Below are 18,437 nucleotides of genomic sequence, written 5' to 3'. Positions count from 1 at the left end.
CAGAAATAAATGCTTTATCTGTTAAGATGACTTCTCCAAACTTTGCCAGGCAAAGCCCCTTAGGAGAGCCTGGATCTATTCCATCAGGTTTCCTGATACCCCTTCTCTCTGAAGGGAGTATTATCATTCAGCAAACTGAATTACATTTGCAGGGTAAAATGAACCACCTGATTGCATGTGTAGCCAACTCTGCAGATAGGAACAGTGTCAGAAAACTGTTACTCTGGTACAAAAAAATTGAGAAAGCTCAGTGAATTTTGAGGACACAAATAAATATGTTAACATGTAATGAAACATACCAAGTTGATAAACTCTCACCTGGTTTATCACATATAGGATGAAACTGTCTGCACCTGAGTCTATCCAACCACATCCATCCAGTGCTGCCCTGGATTCTCCTTCTGGACATTTTTGAGCTGGACAACCATTGAATTTTAAATAAAGAACAAATACAAACCACTGGAGGGAGTGCTCACTAAGAATAATTCTCAGCAACTCTCCTTCTTGAACTGATGCTCTTTCTACCGATGGGCTCATGGTTTGAAGTGATGAATCAGGATTCCATATGGGCCAGGAGAGCAGACACAGTACTTTAAAATGAATTGCTCCTTCTTCCAGACTCCAAGCCATATGCTCACAAAAGGTCTGTTTTTGCTTTGCTTGATCTTGGGTTCTGACGGTCTCCCACCCCCAGCCTTCCTGAGAGCTTCATGTGCTTAGGTCAGCTAGGATTTGTGTTTTTATAGGGAAGGTGTGTGTGGATCTGTGTAGACATCTGTGTGTGGTGTGGGGATGTTGCATTCTATCAGGCAAGATAAATATTTGAAGAAAAGTGTAGCTTGTAAGTATAAAAAATTGCCTCCAATGCTGTAAGCCTAAAAGTGAAAAGTCTTTCTACAGATATCCAGAAATTTAACTTTATTTCTGTTGAATCCCTAACAATGTACCAACGTTATTGGTAAGAGAAAACATTAATTATATTCTTGTTACCATATTTAGTTTTCTCCATAATGTTTAAATTTGCCAAAATTTCAATTCATATCAATATTTCTTTGCCTCAATCAATCTTTTCTCAATCTCAAGCCACCATATTAACACAGTTAGAATAAATTAAGACAACTAAACATAAATATGTGAAACATAGCACACCTATCCCCCTACACATACACACAGACATACACCCATACACAAATACAGTACTCAGTGTATGTTAGACATCTGTCTATTGTTGAATAAATAATCAATCAGATTTAAAGGTTCATAGCCAAAATAAATAAGTTTTTGTTGGGACCATCTGACAGTCTTGCTTCACTGAAAACTTCACAGTACCTTTCAGCCACATATTCTCCCTGTGTGTCTTGAGCCCTTCTTCTCCTGAGAACCTCCATCTTTGTTTCTGCTTCCTGTTACCATGGCTGTCCTGGGCCATGTATTACCCAGAACCCTCTGTGAGAATGCTAAACTCTCATCTGCTCCATGAGATTTATTGTGTTGTTAAATATGCAAATTTCTCTCAATCTTTTCTATATGAGTTAATGAAGATACTTATTTAGTAAAGCAGCATCATTTTGTGCTATATAATAGTGTGATTCCGATAAACTCTAGTTTGTGCAATTTCTAGTAAGAATAAAATGTATCCGCCATATATTTGTTTTTCTGCATGTTGTATTCTTGAATTTGTTCCTGTGCAAGATAACTTCATCTTTGAACAGCCAGACGCGATTCAACTCCTCTGCCAGATCCTCTGCCCCATGATGGTTAGAAAGATGTCCCCAGACTCCCCTGGATCTGTGTGTTTCAAGCTTTCTGTCCTCCTCAGTCCCTGCACACTTCTGGGTATTGGAGCGACTCAACCAAGTTCCTATCCTCATGTGGCCTCTGGGCTGCACTTCCTGTCAGGATGCAGGGGAACACGTTCCCGTGCATGCTCCGTGCTCACCGTGGCTGATGACAGCTGACCTGCATACCAATGTGACTGAGAACCCCAGAAGTGTGCCCCCACACCCAACCAGTGCAACTCTCACTCCACAGACTGTACTTCTCCGAAGCTGACTTAAAGTCTGACAATAAACTGGTGGAGACGAGTGATCGAGATGTTCAGAATATGGCTGCTGCTTTAACCAATGCAGTAATAATATTTTATTGCATGAGTTTTACTTAAACATATTTCTCCATGAACACATTGTCAGGTCACAGGAAGAGCCAGGACATGTGATGCAGCTTCAGAAGCTTCATGCTACATCTAACTCTGTCTGGCTCTGTGGAGACTGAAGCTAGGGTGAGGGGTCACTAGAGCCCCATCCTCCATCTCTGAGTCACTTAGCTACTTACCTGCCACACCTGCTTCCCATTGCTTTAATGACTCTAGCAGGAAGACGATGCTACATCACCTTTCAGCTCAAGCTTTATCTGTGATTGTGAACTTGGACTCTCAGCCAGTCTTAGTCTTAGGGCTAGAATATGATTAACCATCAACAGAAAGACCTCAGGACATGTGTCCATCCCTGGTCCAATCACCAGTGCCCAGGGAGGTTAGGATCAAGTCACTTGATGCCCATTCTGTGAGGGCTGTGGGTAATCTCAAATTCTCGGAGCTAAATATGAAGCTGACTAAATCATAGCTAGTGAATATCAACCTCTATCACCCCTTGGATACACTTTGGCATATTCTCAGCTCCCTCCCTCCGTTCTCCATCTATCTATTTCTAACCTCATTGAAATGTCTGAGCTCTGCACCCTCCCTTTCTCCCTCAGTCTCCTCCTATGTTACTAAAGCTTTCTGTCTTTCTAGACCAAACTCCTCATTGTATCAACCTCTTGCACTTCTCATCACATGTCTTGGTCACTTTACTCCTCACTAGGACAAAATACCTGACGCCTTCTGCATCTTAAGGAGGAGAGGTTTATTTCAGTTCACATCTCATCCCACTTTTAGGTGTCTCTATGGCAGGTCAGCATGACACAGGGTCACGATGGAAAAATAGCTGCTCACTCATGGCAGCCAAAAAGTACAGAGCCAAGGCAGGAGCCAAGAAGGGCGATAAACACTTCCGGATCATGCCCACAGTGACCCGCCTCTTCCAGGCAAACTATAACTCCTAACAACAATCAGCTACACCAGCCCTGTTATGGTTTATATTTCAATGTCTCCCTAAAAACCCATGGGGTCATGGATGGAATTTCTGGAAAGTGACTTGGTTATGGGAGTTTATCGCTGAGTCTCTACTGAGAGGTGGGCTCTACTCAGAGAAGCAGGTCACTAGGGGTGACCTGGAAGTGTATTTCTTCCTTGTGCTTCCTGTCTGCCATGCTGTGTCCTTGTGCATGTCTTGGAGCTGGCCACCTATGGACTGAAACCTCTACAAATTCTGAGCCTAAGTACACTTTTACTCTTGTAAATTGTGGGTGTTGTGCATTGTGTGCCAGCAACAAGAAAGTGCCTATTACAGCCCATCACCTTCCAAACACATGAAACTTCGGGGACCATTTTATGTCTAAATCCCAACATCACGTCAACTCCCTGAACTCCATTGATCTTTACAATCCACCCAATGGAAAACCCCATATTTGATAATTTAATCTTTCCAAATCTTCCCTCTCTGCTCTCTAATCTTCATGCATCATTGGAAAAATATCACATATAATTGCAAATCAGAACCCTTAAAAATTCCTGGTCTCCAATCACAGTCTCTTTTCTGCTACCTGACATTTCTGAACTGTGTTCTTATGGTTTGCAATATGATTTCTCATCAGGAACAATTCCAAGGTTGTACTCCTATCCCATGATTTCTCAGAGTATTCTCCACACCAGGCACCTGCTTATAAAGTTTCCTCACAATGTCACAGAGAGTACAAAGGAATGCACAAGACTTCCCCAAATCTAAGACCTCTATCACCCCTTTTGTGAGTGTCTCGCTGACTGCCACCTGCTGTCACCACCCCACTCCTCTTCTCGAGGGAGGAGCCTCTCCCCCAGCCAGGGGCTCACATTCTGTTGAATGCTCCTGTTCCTTCTGGTTGCTCTGTGACTGAGCCTGTGAGTGTCCTCACATGCAGGTGTGTTCAGCCTCTCCTCTCTATCCGCTTCGGCCTATGCGCAGGTCCCCGTGGGATCTCCCTGTCTCCTTTTCCATTCTCATACTCTCTTGCCTACTGCTCAAAGCATTTACTTCAAATTCCACATGCAATGACTTCCAACACTTTCAGCCCCCTGGAACCTTTGCATTGCCAGATGCCCTTAATTTCATTCATTATTACCTGTTTCGCTGAACCTACAACAGAAATTAACCTTATTCTCCCTCTCCCTCTGTCCCTCTCCAATTCCCTCCCTATCCCTCTTTCTCTCTCTGTCTGCTCTCTCTTTCTCCCTCTCCCTCTCTCTCCTTCTCTCCCTTTTGTTTTTGTGAGCCTTCATTCCTGTCCCTGTAAAGATTCCTCTTCATGCACATTTAATACAGGAGCTTCTTATGACCTCTCAGCTTTTTCACTAAGATCGAGTGTAATCCAGAGTTTCTTGGGGCTCTAGCCTACCTTCCGGTCTCATCACTCTTCATATTTTAAATAAATGATCTCACATCCCCTTTTCCAAACTATCATTCTTTGGCTCTGGGTTGCCATATCTTCCAGATTACTTCTTAGTTTCCACATCTGTGTGTCAAAAGAAACTGAAAGCAAACAAGTCTAAAACTCAGTTTGTACCCTTTCCTGCATCCTGCACAATCTGCTCCCCTATGTGTCCCACACGACCACCACCCACCTTCACACCCCACACACTATGCCTCGCTTAGTCTACTATGTGCTGCTGTCAGAATCCCTGAGGTTGAGTAACTTATAAAGAACAGAGATGTGCTTCTTATGGTTCTGTATCCTGGAAAGCATCTGGAGCATCTGGTGAAGTCAGAAGGGGAAGAGAGCATGTGTACGTGTAGGAGGAAGGGGGCTGACCTCGGCTCCTCCTCAGGAATCCAATCCCATGAAAATCAACCCTCTCCTGAAATAATGGTGCTTATCTGTCCATGCCAGAGCCTTCGTTTCTTAATCACATCTCAAAGGCACCACCTGCCCACACAAGTGCATTGGAGGCAACGTGTCTGGTGATGAACTTTGCAAAACTGCTTCTTTTCATCGCCCACCTTGGCACCCGGCACCGCCCAGCACCGTGGCTAGGAGGTGGCTCCTGGACGCCTCCACTGCTCATATTCCCAACAAAAGGTCTCCGATTCCTGACGATTAAACCTCCTGTGATCTTTCAAAACAACTTGCTGCTTATTTTTATCGTCAGGGATTTGTCTCCGCCCCTCACTCTATGATAGCTTTTGCATTTACAACAGTTTTATTATTGGTTTCACTTCTTCCCTTTGTGACCTGGCCAATTCAGCTCCACTAACTTTCTGATCAGGAAAATAAGATCTGGCTTTAATGAAATTACAAATATTATCATAATGCAATGTTCACCTCTTCCCCACTCTGCTCTTTAAAGCCTTGATTGTTAGTTAGATCAGTGCTGGAAGCTTCTCCAAGAGTTAAGGATTTCTTTCTTTGGCAGCTGCTGTGTGCATCATGCTTCTGTATGGAAAAGAACCTTCCTTCTCCAATCTTCAGCTAAATCACTGCAATCCATGTGTAAGACATGTCAGGTGCTAGCCCCATGGCGGTCCCAGCCAACCTGTAATTGCCAGATTACGCAGCCACACAACCAGGTGGTGAGTTTTCAGAAAGCAAGTATGCTGCTGTATCTTCCTGGTCTGTGATTCAATGTCCAGAAAAGACTAAACTCTCAAAAACTGTTTAATGAATGACATAATCTACATATGGTTAATTAACAGTGTTCATTAAATATGTGATCATAGTCATCTGGGCTCGTTACTCCCACACTGTCCAAAAATGATAAGCTTCACTATGAGCACATTGTAGTTGTGGGCAGTAGTGCAAGAAAACAAGGTACAAATGAAAAGGGAGATCAGCCAAAGACTCCATGAGTAGACCATGTGCCGTTTGATAACGGTCAACACGGAGTATGTGGAGTCTAAAGGTTTTATTACAGATGTGTGAATCTGTACGCATGCTACTGCACCTATATATCGTAACCCTAACTACCCTGCTTCCTCCCTCCCTCTACACAAATGGCCGTGTTTTAATCTGATATTTTATTGATTTCCTGGGCAAGCAATTCACACATAAAATGTTTTAGATCACAGGTGGCTTCACAAAATATTTAAGAAAGATTGTCTTTAACTTGATATGTTTGAGGCCCTTGACTTTAGGATTTTTGATGTTTTGATGCATTGTACTGAAAGTAAATCAAGCTGCTCCCTGTGCTGTGATGGAAGCAGTGTAGGGCAGGAGGGTCCTGCTCCCTCTGTCCTTCTTCGTAGCACCATGAGGCTAGGATCAAAGCTGGACCTGTGTTTCATGACGTGCTCTCTATCTTAATCCATGTTGACGTACCTGTTTGCTTTCACTAAGGTGTGACTGCCAATTGACTGGTTCATTCCAGTATTCCTATGCAGGATTTATCAGCTTCCTTCACTCTAGGTTGTACTTGGGAACACTATTATTTATTTATTAGAAAAACTCATCTTAAAAGTGCATTCTTTCAGAGAATGTATTTTTGAAAACCAATATAAAATATTGTTTTGATAATCCTTTATGTCCCGCCAATTTATCACTGGAATTAGCTAATGCCGGGTTCATTTTCTTGTTGTTGTTATTGTTATTTCCTAAAGATACTAAAAGGCTTATGATTTAATAGTTTTCACATTTGCTTTTTTCTCTGTTTACTTACAGAAAGTGGAGGCATTTATGCTTTCTCCAGGGTTATTTCAAGCCCTGACAGAATCGTGAAGTTGTATTTCAGCCCTCTATTTTCTGTGCAATTACTTATTCCAGGAATTTTAATGTTTCTAGAAATGAATTTTTGGACAGTTTTTACCCATTTTATTAATTCCTATAAAGAATTTAAATATTTATTTATCTGGAGTTGGCATAAGAATACTTTAACAAACAGTTGACAAGGATGTTGTATTTCTTAACCATTACCCAGGTAGAGCAGGAAGAACTCAATTCATTTTTCATGGCCATAAGAAAAGCGGAAACTAAGTGTTAGAATGGCACTGCAGTAAATGCAAGTGTGTTTACTATGCTTATTTTGATTAATGCAACTAGAAATGTGATTTAAATAAGAATTTTCCATACTCTCTCATATATCTTGAAATGTATGAATTTTATTTTTAAGGTATGACATTTTAACATTATTTCTCCCTCACATGCATAGTTCTGTACTTGTGTCTTCTTACTCTTGCAAGGTACAAGGTCACAGTTGGGCACTGGGTGCAAAACTTCCTTTTTGTAGATCACGGCACTCCAGTGTTTGTTAAGATTAGTTAATCTCCATCCTGGTTGCTCCCCTCAACCCTTTTGCAAGCACAGAAAGTTCTGCTGAGGGTCTCAGCATGTGCATGCCATGTGTGAATATGCACAAGGACAGCTGTAGAACACCCTGGAACCAACTTTATGTGCTCAAGGTGATTGGCCAGCCTTTTAGAAAGTCACTGCCCTCCCACACAGGACTCCCACACAGGACTTTCCACTGTTCATCCAGGGCCCCCTCAGTGCCCAGTATGGAGGGTCAGTAAGAAGGGAAAAGGCTCTGTCCCACTGGCAGATGTACAGAGTTGATGTTTAAAATGCTTTGCTTTGCACCGGAGAACTCCTAATCAAATTGAGCTTGGTTATGTCTTAAGTTGGGTCTGTATATGACAAGCTACATTCACAAAAATAGTACTTTTATGGGATATATACTTTCACTAAACTTGCAATCTTGGAATGGTTTTCTCTTTACCCATGCACTCCACATCCCATTCTCATTACATTAGTACGTATATTTGTGGGAAAGTAGTAAGCTGTGTGGATTCATCCTTATTGATTTTCTAGATGCATGCATAATGCATGCATGTTATACATCATGATTAAGATTTCTTTAGCGTTTTCCTCTTCTTCCCTCTTTGTCCTCAAACTTCCATCCCAGGCATCATGGTACATTGGTCACCGTGTTTCTTGTTTTGGCTGTGACTCTCTGAGTCTCAAAGTCTTCCCTTGCCTCTGACGACCTTGACAGTTGTGGGAAGCACAGGTGCAGAATGTCTCTCTCTTGGGACTCTCTGGTTTCATCATTTTTGATGATGTTCAATACGTTCTGAGGAACCACACCCTGGAAGTGAACTGCTATTCTCTCAGGCATCAGCAGCCCCTTCACCAACACGCCTGGGCCCTGTCACCGCTGACCTCCATCACCTGACCAGGGCCGTGCCTCTCAGGTTACTTTTGTGATAAAGTTATTTCACTCTTCAGGAAAAGGTCGTTATGCACTGGCAGTGTGAGGAGTTAGGCCTTGCCTCTTTGAAGGTAGAGAATTTTAGTAAATTATTTGGAATTATTGTGCAAAGGGATTTGTCTGTTTCAGATTGATGTATTTATCCAATTATTTGTACCAGTATAGACTCAGAAATATTTATTTCTTACTTGGGTTATAATTTAACACTTGATGTTTGAACTTTTCCAACTTGGAGCCTGGGACTGTGCTCTATTATAGCTACACCACTGCAGTATCAGAGTGGTGACTTTGCCTTCAAATATCCCAGCACAGCAGCCACTGAATCTTTCCAGTCACCTCCCAAATCATTGCAAAACAGTGGCTTTTGCCCATCTCTTCAGTATTGCTTCTTCTAGAATATCGTATCAGTGGAATCACAGGACCCAACTTTTTCACAGTGGCTTCTTTCACTTCATGATACTGCGGTTGATCTATGGCATTTTATGAAGATACAACACTATGCTTATCCATTCACCTACTGAAGGCAATTTGGTTGTTTCCAATTCTGAGTGATTATCAAAAGACTTGTGTGTCTTCTGTGGTCTGGTGTAGCCTTCTGAGACACCCAGCCACTCACCTGCACAACCTGTGAATGTTCCCTTACACAGCAAAGTCAGTTTGCTGATATCCCCGAGGACCTGAAGATGTGGGTATCATTCCAGATTATCCGAGTAGACCCAGAATGCCTTGGTTAGTAGCCTTATAAAGGAAGGAAGGGAGAGATGGGACCACAGAAGGTAATGTGAACCTGGAAGCAGAGATTGTAAGAGGTTTTTGCCTTTCCAAATAAACTTCAGAGAGAGTCACCGAAGTCTACAAAACTGAGGTCGCAATAGATCTGTGTATCAAGCTGGGACACGCTGCTGTCTTGACCATAATCAGTCCTACTTGTCATGAAATGCAGTTTTCATTTGTTTATATCTTTATATCTTCATTAGCACTTACAGACTTTTTACATGTCCTATATGTATTTTGTTAGATTTGTATCCATGTATTTCATTTGTTTTGGTAATATTGAAGTTACACTGTTGTTGTTTTTTTATCTTCAAATTCCAGTTGTTCACTGTTGGTGTATAGGAAAACAATTGATTTTTATCTTATATCTTGTTACCTCACTTAGTCGTTCTAGGGTTTTGGTTTATGTGTGTATTTGTTTTGTCCGTTCTTTTTAATCATTCCATTTGTAAACAAAATCCAGTGGTCCCCCAATTTTCGAAACCTCTTTTGCAAACTTCTATTTCCTTCATCTTCTTTACTGAACTAGGTGACTAGGTATTTAGAAAGACTATCCTTGCCTTGTGGCTAAACTTAGGTACTCTAAGTGCAACATTCTTTAAGGTCTCACCACTGCTTGGTAGTACTGTAGCTGTAGGTTTTAGAGAGATGTCATAACGAATCGAGGAATATCCCTATATACTAGTTTTCAAAGACTTTTTAGAAGAATTATGTCAGATTTTGTCAAATGCTTTCTGACATCAATTAACATAAATATATGAATTTAGTCAGTCTTGCTTACCTCAGAAAAACACCACCTGCCTGAGGTGTGTAATTATTCACATTGCAATGTTCAATCTGATATTTTTGAAGAGCTTGCCCTACATGTTCACCAGAGGCACTGGTTTACAGTGCTCATGTCTTGTAATCTCATTGTTGGCTTTGGCTATAAATACGGCGGACCCTTGATTTATGAACTCAGTGCATTCCCAAGGGCCGGTGGTAACTCAAGCTGGTCATTTGCCTTCAAAGTCTCTCTCCTGCATAATTTTGGGCCACCGTTTCTTCCAGGCAGATCTTGGAGTCCATAGAGAGATGCTGGCCCAGAATTTCTCATTTAACCCCTCACAGGAAAGGATGTTGTACTATTCCTTACAGGGGGCTAAATCTGTACCTGAGACCATCTGGAAGCACAAGTAGCTGGCATTGAGGTTGCAACTCAAGGCTTTGGTTGTAAGTTAAAACCAAAATTCCAGTCATAATCGTATTTCAGGCTGATCACAAGTACTGTAGAGTGCTGACGTTACAAAAAGAGTTTGTAATGTGGCCTCTTCTGCTTCTTTTTTCTAAAGAATATCGTGGAGAATTGATACAATTTATTTTTTATTTAGTTGGTTCCATTTATCAGAGAAGTCATCTAAGCCTAGTGCTTTCTTTCTTAAAAGGTAATTTAATGGAAGAATCTCAAATCAGATCCAGCAGTTCAAACATTTACCATTAGAAATTCCAAACTTTTAAAGGCAGAAAAAGCCCCATAGTCAAACTAAGTAGAATAACAAAGTAGAATTTAATTCCTTTGGATTTGTAGGAGCAAGATGTTTGAAATAAACTAAAAAATTAATTTTAAAGGGTATTTGATCTTTGAATTTTAACATCCTTTTGTGAAGTTTTAATAGTGGGATGTGATAAATATTCAAATTGGTATCAGGATTTTAACCACTGAAATATCTTTATGCAATTAATTGGTATAATTTCACATTGTTGTGACTGGATTTCTTCAGAATTGCTGGTGGACTTCTTTTAACACTATGGCATAGGAAAGGAAATAGAAAAAGAGATGAGCTAAAATAGTATTGTTATCTTAATTAATCTACTCTTTTAGTTACCCTGAATTTTAAGGCTTTGAGAGGGAGAAATCTATGCTGCTCACCCCCTCCCAATGAAAGGCTTGGAGGGGCTTCTGAAGTAGAGTTGAGGTGAGGGGGTGGGGTTATAAGGTGGCTGAGGCGGGGTTCATGTTCTGGCCACACAGTAGTGGCTCTGGGCCCCGGGAGGCCTTCTGTGTGTCCCCCATAAGCTGGGAGAACAGGGCCTACAGCACATTAGGAAGATGTATTAGAAGGAGCAGTTATTTTTTATTAAACCTTAGTGCTTGCTTTACAGCAAGACTCCTGGTCTCTCTCCACTCCCTTCACACATCCTGCTGCAGGGGAGAATAGAAGCAGCTTTCCTGTCGCATGAGAGGAAAGTCAGACCTATCTTCTTTGCTTTCCTTCGGCATCTACTGCCTGCACAGAATACCTGTTCACTTCCACAGCTCCTCCTTCAGACCCTTTCCTGCTTTTGGACAGGAAGTCCTGTGGCACCTGAGCTCCATCACAGCTGGGGCAGGGCACTGCTGAGCTGGGCCTGTGACAGTGGCCACCTCATTTCGCTGTCATGTGAGATCCATTCTCCACCATGGGTTGGAAATCCCAAGGAATCCCAGGAATGCTGCCTTAGTGTTAACAATCGTCCTCCACTTAGTACCAAGACACAGTCTCTGTCTTCTTCATGGGAAAGGCTGCAGGCTGGGAAGTGCAATCTCAAAACCCCAACAGTATTTTACTCAAGTAAGCTTCCCACTTTCATATTGCTACAAGTTACTGCACGTAGCAGAGTGCGATTGATCTACAGCGAACCCCTACAGCTGGACTTCAAGAGCTGCTTGAATTACTAAAAACACTGAATGAATTATTTCAAGGTATTTTATAGTTTCATAGAAGAGGGAATTAAGGTGAATATCACAAGATAAGAAAGCATGAGTGTTCAGACAGATATGCGATTCTTTCGCATTGCATAGTGTCTACATATAAGTGATTTATAAGACCTCAGATAGCATCTGCCATGAGCAGTGAAAGAGTTTTTTTAGAGCTAGCTTAAACTAACATTTCGCATGCTTGTATTGGTTTATTATTTCCTTAAACCACAGGTGTAATAATGAACTGAATTGCATTTTGGGAGAATTCCTATGGAATTTCATAATAAAGGATTTTGCTTCACCAAAATACTCCAAGCCATGCCATGCTGATTTTTTGGTGTAGTATCACCAGCAGTTACCAGTGATGTGGCTGAGAAGAAAGGCAGCCGCCGAAGTCCCACTTGAGGCTCCTATCTGAGGAGGGGAGGCGATCTCACTGCTGGACAATGGTGTGACACTGGGGAGCTATAGGGGCAGTGCCAAGACTGAATTTGCTTTCTCAGATTGTAGAAAAATGATCGTATCCATAAATCATCACCATTGCTGATATTCTCTTGGCCACATTACAAGTCATAGTATGATGTTCTCACTCTTCTGGCTCTAAAACTCAATGACTATGAGCAACTACCCCACCTGTTGTGGTTGATGCTTATACTATCAGAGTAGCAATTATGATACACAACTCATGATGTCACCAATGTGTTTCCTGATCTTCGGGAGCACTGAAATTTGAGTCATTTAACATGAAAGCAGAATAAAAATTCCCTAGCCCTTCTCCTAAGCTGATACTCTCCAATCCCTTTCAGGGATTTGAACAATCTTTTCTTTTGCGATCACTACAAGCCACTACCCTGGGGTCCCGGGAAAAGCCGCAACCCTCACGCTAACTGAAGCCACACCAGCTCTCAGAAGCAAACGTGTCTCAGCAGCAGAGGCTAACTCCATGGGGTCCCAGCTCCAAGGGGACACCTGTGCTCTCGGCATGGTCCGCTATCTCACCAAAGGAATTATGAGTTATTTTAGATTTCTACGAAAGCAATAGGCACTCAAAAAAACACCACTTATTTAGGACAAAGGGAGCAAATTAATATCTAAAGGTAGTGTCTGAAGAAGTCTATGATAAAAATATTTAATTTTATTGAAAATGGTAATCATTTCACTATGTGAGTGTTCATCAAAATATCACACTGTACACCTTGAATGTAGGCAACTAAAAATATATTCATCAAGTTTCCCATCCTACTGCTGCTCCCGGAGGATTGCTCCCCCGCAGGGCACAATGAATATTGCAGCGTTCACTGACAAGCACAGGCTCTGCTTCGTTTCTTGCGCTGACTGGTCTGGACCGAGAACTCCAGTTTTGCTCCTGCAGATGAGAATATAAACCCTGAAACTCCATTATTGCCTTGAAACGCCCTGAGCCTCATCTGGTGCAATAGACCAGATACACACAAGTTGGCTTTCAATATTTTGAAAGTGGCACAAATCTTACTATGTGCACGCTGCGAGCCTCTGTTTAAAGAACCTCAAGCTCAGCACTTTCTTAGCCCCCTGGGCCCAGTGCATGCCCTGCTCCCTCTGCTTGGCTGCTGTGCCCTGGCCGCTGAAGGGTAGGTCCAGGAGTAAAGCATGGAAATGGCCTTTGGAACGCTTTTAGGGAAAGCAACACCATCTGAGGCCCAAGAGACGCATTTACTTGTGTGAACACAACTGTGCCCACGGAGTCCACTGGCTGTCTGCGCTTTTGCACCACTGTCCTGATCCCTCTGAGCCCCTTCTCCCACACGCTGAGGCTCTAGCACAGCCGGGCTGGCCTTAGACCCACAGTGTCTTCCACCTGGCCAGCCAGTGGTGGGGTTGCTCCTACCAGAAGATCGGTCCTCCAAGATGTGGGGAAAGACAGGAGCTTCCCCTTCAAGCAGAATCTCAGCCACTCTGGACTCCATCTCTGGTGCAGTCACGTCAGTCAGAGAAGAGCACAGATGCCGCTCAGTTATTTTTAATGTTGCAACCTTACTAACTGCCGTTTTGATTAAGGATTTTTAGCTGAATCAACCTTTACAACATAATAACTTCACTGGGTAAAATTAGCTCATTTTTTTTCTGTAAAGTTCAGTTGTCAAATTGCATTGTGGTTTTAAGTTTTTAAAATAGACTTTTTTAATGGATTTCTAGTTATTTTTTCCTCTTATCTATTGAAAAATGTTCTCGCATGGAACTGAAAAGTCCTAGAGGAGTGACTGTAGCCAAAACCAGCTTTATAGTGCATGAGTATTAAACAATGGCAGGGCCTGGGAATCAGGATCCCATCCTTCTCCTAATCCCTGGGGTTCCATGTTGCTTTGCACCAGAAAGAATGTACACCACAGAAAATGTGAACTGGACTCACATCCTCACCACATTCCCAACCGCAAAGAAAGAGCTTTCCACTTTCAACCCACTGATTATGATATTAATTGTGAGCTTCAGTAGGGTGAGAAAAATTCCTCTGATACCTATTTAGTTGAGAGCTTTCATCATGAAAGCATACCGCACTTTGTCAAATGCTCTTTCTGTATCTGTTGAGATGAGAATGTGGTTTTCATCTTTCATTCTGTTAATGTGGTGTGTCACAGTGACTGGTTTGCCCATGTAAAGCAAACTTGCATCTCAAGAATACTTGGTCACTGTGTGTAAAAACAAAGACTATATTAGATATGGTTCTGCTGCACTGACAGAGTGCCTGAGATAATCAGTGGATAAGGAGGAAATGTTAGTCCTGTCTCCTGGTTTCAGTCCATAGCCTCTTGACCCTGTTGTTTTGGGACCATGGTGGCAACAGTACATCATGGCACCATGGCTATTCAGCTCAAGGCAGCTGTGAAGAAAAGATAGAGATAGCAAAGGACCACAGTTCCAAAATCCCCTTCAAGGGCCCACCTCCAGTAGCCAACTTCCTTCCACAAATCCCACCCCCAAAGTTCCACCACTTTACAAAGTGCCACCGACTGTCAAAATTTTAGGAAACAATTCAAAACCACAGAATAAATAATCCTGTGTAAATTTCACAGCAAACATTATAATCAATGAAGAAACACTGAAAATTTACCTTCAAGAAGGGACAACATACAAGTTACCCCTCCCCCACTCCTATTTGACATGGACAGGAATGGAAGTACTAGCCGGAGAAATCAGACAAGAAAAAGCAACAGAAGGTATCCAAATCAGAAAGGAAGAAGGAAAGTTATCCCCATTTACACATGACTTTATCTTCTGCGTGGAGAACTTGAGACTCTGCAGAAAAACCAATAGTGTTGAACTAATTCAGTAAAGTAGCAGGATACAAAACTAATACAAAAAAATCAATTGCATCTCCTAACATCAACAGTGATCTATTGAAAAGGAAATCAAGAAGATGATCCCACTTAAAATGACATCAAGAAAAACAACATCCTTGGAATGAATTTGCCCAACAATGTAAAAATCATTGGAAACTATGAAAAAATGATTAAAGAAATTGAAGAAGTCACAAATATATTGAAAGATATCCCTGCTGTTGGGTTGTAAGGATGAATATTGTTACAAATTCAGTACTGTCCTTATGAAAGTTCCAATGACATTTTTCACATAAACAGAAAAAAAATTCTAAAGTTTGTATGGAACCTGGATAGTCCAGAAATAGCCAAAAGCCCACAAATAGCAAAAAACAATGTTACAAAAGAAAACTAAAGTTGGAGACATCACATTTCCTGATTTGAAATTATACTACAAAACTATAGCAATCAAAACAACATGGCAAACACATGAAAACAGACCCATGGTAGAAAATAGAGCTGAGAAACAAACCCCAGAATAAACAGAATAAAAAGCTGAGGGTTAAAATATATGGTTAGCTATTTTTTGAGAATCCAACCAAGAAGATGAAGGAAGGGTAACCACTCTAATAAATGGTGTTGATAAAATTGAATATGAATACACAAAAGCATGAAGGGGCCCCTGGGAAGGGACAAGAGGGTCTGGGGAAAAGTGTGTTCCTTCTGCTACCCCGTGACAGTGCCCAAGAAGTGCCCAGGGGTCTCACAGCTGCACAAAGCCCAGCCCTCTTGAAATATTTGAAAATTCTAAATCTACAATTTATTGTTAGCTGACTTCTTTGCGGATCTCACTGTCAATGTGAAGTACTTACCCTGATTTAAACATCACACAATATATGCATGTATCAGAATATCACACTCAATCCCATATATTTGTACAATTTTTATGTTTTCATGTATCAATTCAAAAACTTAACTTCAGAGAAAAGGGAAGAGCAAACAACCAGAAAGGCAAGCTTCTTAGGAATGAAGGTGTTTGTGTTTTTCCAGTTTTCATGGTTTTAGGAATGGAGTTTCAATGACTTAATAATGCTATTACTGGGCCAGAGATTTAGATCAATGGTTCCTGTGCCTGCCTCACAAGAGCAAGGACCTGAGTTCAATTCCCAGTACCAAAAACAGATTGCTATTACTGAGACCTGGGGGCTGGCACACACCTGCAATCCCAGAGTTCTGGGAGGCTGCAGTAGGAGGAAGGCAAGTTTGAGCTCAGACTGTACACCTTTAGAATTTAGAGAGACCTTTGTCTCAAAAAGAATTTAATTAAATTAAGAAGGATGGAGACTTGGCTCATGTGAAGGCCATGGGTTCAATCCTAGTACCTCGCACACAATTCAAGAGCACTGTCACTTTTGCCCATGTTTCTGCGTCAAAACAATCATGTATTATGCGTTAGAAATCCGAGACATCCTTTACCTAACATTTTTAGTTTTAAATGATTACCAAAGATAGAATAAAGAAGGATTTTTACAAAGTCATGATATTTAGCCTGAGGACAGAATAATTTCTAACTTCTGTAGAAAATGTAGAAAATTTTGTTTTAAATACTCAGAAGAATTGATCTAAAGTTTATAAATAGCAACAAATATCAGACTACCCAATTTACTATTGCCAGCAAAAGGTAAGCGTCTCTGGGGCTCTGTGGTTTTCCTTCATTTTATTTTATTTGTTTGTTTATTTATTGGTGCCAAGGATTGAACTTGGGACCTTGCGCTTGTGAGGCAGGCGGGGTTTTCTTCATTTCAACAATACAGTTCACCAGGTCTCAAGACGAATGTTAGCTTCCCCCACGTCTGAGCCCACATGGACTCCGTGGCGTGGTGTGGTCATCGGAACATCTGAACATTGCTGTATATGTGGCGGAAATTGTATCTACTCTGGCTTTGTTTCACTGCTAATGATCACAGTCTAAAGTGTGCTGATGGGAAACCAGACTGTAACCTTGTGGTGCCTCTTGGTTCTCTGCTGCTCCAGAGTTCTCAGCTGTAAACCGTGAAATGCAGCGCTGTCCTCCCAGGTCCCTGCTGTTCATTAAACACATAAGCCCCATGCCACACCCTGAGCATTCCTTTTCCCCGCTTCTCATTCTCTTCCCCTTTCTCCTCCTCCTGTCCGTCCTTTCCTTTCCTGTAAAATAGTAGACACTGAAGTCATTCATTAGAATCCCCATGCCTAGGACCCAGTAGGATCCGCTTCCTTCTGCTGTCCTCTGCTCCAGCTTCCACCCTTGACCGGCCGGCTTGCTCGCTCCCTGCTTCTGCAACTTCCCTCTCCTCTGGTCAACATCAGGCAATGGGTTTTGCAGTGCATGGGTTTAGATCCTACCACCCTTCCCACACCTGCGGCCCCATGTGCAAGGGGTGAATAAAAGGGGCCCCAACCCCTGAAGCGCCCACATCGCTCTATCAGCCAGAGAACTGGGAGCTCTGGAGCTCCAGAAAGGCCACCACTAGGAGCCCACTGGAGCGTGTTCTGACAAAAGGCAGCTAAGAAATGCTCAAGATGGGCAGCCATTGCCAACCTGGGATTGGCTCCTCCAGCCATGGCTCCCGCGGGGCGCCGGTCCCGATAGCTTAAGACAGACACTCTCTTCTCCTGTGTCCACCCTGCTTCTCCCTCCGTCTCATCACATTTCTCTTTCACCTGGTCTTATCCTTAAGACGGAGCCTGAAACTGTCCTATGTCGACCCAGAATCAGACGGGGTCACCCCATGCTTCACCACAGCACCTTCTGTGTGTGGCTTGGGAATCTGGGTCCCAGGGATGGATCTCACTCCATGAATGTCCACCTCCACAAGGGAGTTGTGCTCTGCTCACCGGGCAAAGGTGCAGAGCCTCCCTCTAGGTCTGATGTCCCACAGACCCTCAGTTAATATCTGACCAGTGGATCAATGAGGATAGGGTATAGAAGGCCAAACAGGAAGACAGAAACAAGCATAAGCCACAGTAAGATAGTGAGCTCCAGACCAGCAACACTGCATAGTCATGACAATGAAAAACTCCAGAGAGCACATCTGAGTACCATCTCTGGCATCCTTAAGAATAATCAGTACAGTGATCTTGGAGGGAGGAAGAACTCACCTGCAGAAGGAGGGGGTGGCCCACTTCACAGAACACTCTAGGCTAGCAAACTTGCCAGCTCTTCACAAGACAAATATTTGTCGACTTCATCTGTTTTTAACAAGCTCACTCCCACAGAGTTACAGGTTTAGTTTAGATAAGGAAGTCTTAAAAAATTACTGCGTATTCCATGCATTTC

This window comes from Fukomys damarensis, unplaced genomic scaffold, assembly GCF_012274545.1.
Source record: "Fukomys damarensis isolate Sample0158 unplaced genomic scaffold, DMR_v1.0_HiC HiC_scaffold_1, whole genome shotgun sequence".
In the NCBI taxonomy this organism is placed as follows: domain Eukaryota; kingdom Metazoa; phylum Chordata; class Mammalia; order Rodentia; family Bathyergidae; genus Fukomys; species Fukomys damarensis.
This window is presented reverse-complemented; position numbering follows the sequence as displayed.